A 2,065-nucleotide genomic window follows, 5' to 3' on the forward strand; every position below is an offset into this window, starting at 1 on the left:
AAGTCTTGATGGGCAGCAATGTATTTTATCAGCCTAAAATATTACCAAAGGAGAGAAAAAAACAAAAAAAACTCAATTTCTAAAATTATATTTTTACATGTAGTTTTACTACCATTAAAAGGTAAAAGAAGCTACTACATGTGGTCAAAAAGTGTTGGTGGAGTAGCATTAAAAATATTTCATTTAGCCAGAAAGATGTATCAATTAATTAATTAATCATAAAATAAAACTCTGCTTTAAAAGGAGAAACATGCATCTTATTTGATCTTATCAGATATATACTCACATAATTCCAGCATCTTTAAGCTTGGTGTCTTCAGGTAAATTTAGAAGCTACTAATAGAGGAGAAGTCAACACTACATTTTAACTACTAGATATTCCAAATGTGTAATTCCTGTCTTGTATGAGACTGATAAATTGGTCCAAAGTAAAAAAAAAAAAAAAAAAACCTCTAAATAAGTATTACTTGATCCGGGGCTATGTTACTGTATCTCCACTGTAACATTACTTTTAGTGAATTTGAGGAAAAGGCATACAACTTTACCTTCATACCGCAAAAGGAAGAAATATAGTGCTTTAACAATTACTCTTAACTTACATGGTTTATTAATATTTTTAGCTAGTTTGAATGAAGAAACTTATTCTTAAAACTAAAGAGGAGACTCTTTTAAAATCTATATCAAGATAGAAAAATCAATTATAAAAGATACTTTGATGTCAATTGAGAAAATCTGAATATGGCCTGTATATTAAATTTCTTAATCATGATCATATTATTATAGTAATTTAAGAGAATGTCTTTGTTCTTAGATGACAGTATTTTAGGGCAAAATGTCACCATATCTGCTTCGTTCAATGGTTCAACAGCAACAATAAAAGAGGTGAGATATAGAAAAATATTTAAATGTGGTGAATCAAGGTAAAAGGTGTACAGGTTCTATCGTACTAATTTTTAAACTTTTCTGAAGGATTATAATTTTTCAAAATAAAAACTTGAAGGAATAAAAGGAATTACAGAAAATCATCTGTCTTTTTAATCTTGTATCTTACTGACTGGTACATAAGTCATTGAAATACTTTCATTTTCTAGGTTCCTATCTAATACTTATCCTTAGGTGAATATAATCCCTACTATTAATTGAGAGCTACCAATATAGCAGGAAGAAATTATTATAAATAGATATGATGGCTCAATGTGGAAAACTCAGGCAAATGCAATTTCTTTTAAACATTAGTTCAAAAACACTGAAGAAACACCACAGAACTTTGGTCTATTAACGTGACTTCGAGGAACATTATCAGGGTAGTTGCATGATTCTCATGACACAGGGATTCTTGTGTTTTATCTTTCACTGCTTCAATCAACCAAACTGATAGATCTCCAAGCTCACTGTTGATGTCTATTCCATTCACTTGGGTGAAACCAATAATGTCATTTTGATGCAGTTGACTTATTAGGCCATGATATAATAAATTGTGAAGTAAGAAGACAGATAATAAAGAACAAGAGTATACAAAAAAATGAAATAAAATTTATATCAGGTAACAAAAGATCTTGCTTGAAGAAAATAAAGAAAAAAAAAATACAAGAATGTTAGCTAAAACAGACCAAATTATCAGTTGAAAAAGCTGTAAACATCAGTGATTTACTTATTGCATCCTGAAATGGGACTGTTTCTGAAGATCCTTGAGAAGAGTTGCTTGCCATTGATTAACTGGGTTATCAGTGATGAAACGGGAAACAAAATGGCCACGGTTATTCCAAAAACAGCTAACTTGGTTAATGATCAAAGAAAGTGTATCCAGACAGTGGAACACGTGTTTTTCTGTCCCATTTCTATCTTTGGACTCAAATCATACTGAGGACATTTTCAACTAGAATTAAGTTTATTACTATATAATGAAAATATATAACGTATTTTAAAAAATTAACAATCCATAATCCGTCAGACCCTGGTGATTCTTTCAACCCAAAACAGTCCCTCACTGGGACTTAAACTTATTTCTTTCAATAGTTCTAATATGCTACATGGCTAGAAAGCATGAAGTCATCCTAAATTCCTT

This window comes from Trichechus manatus, unplaced genomic scaffold, assembly GCF_000243295.1.
Source record: "Trichechus manatus latirostris isolate Lorelei unplaced genomic scaffold, TriManLat1.0 scaffold00003, whole genome shotgun sequence".
NCBI lineage: Eukaryota > Metazoa > Chordata > Mammalia > Sirenia > Trichechidae > Trichechus > Trichechus manatus.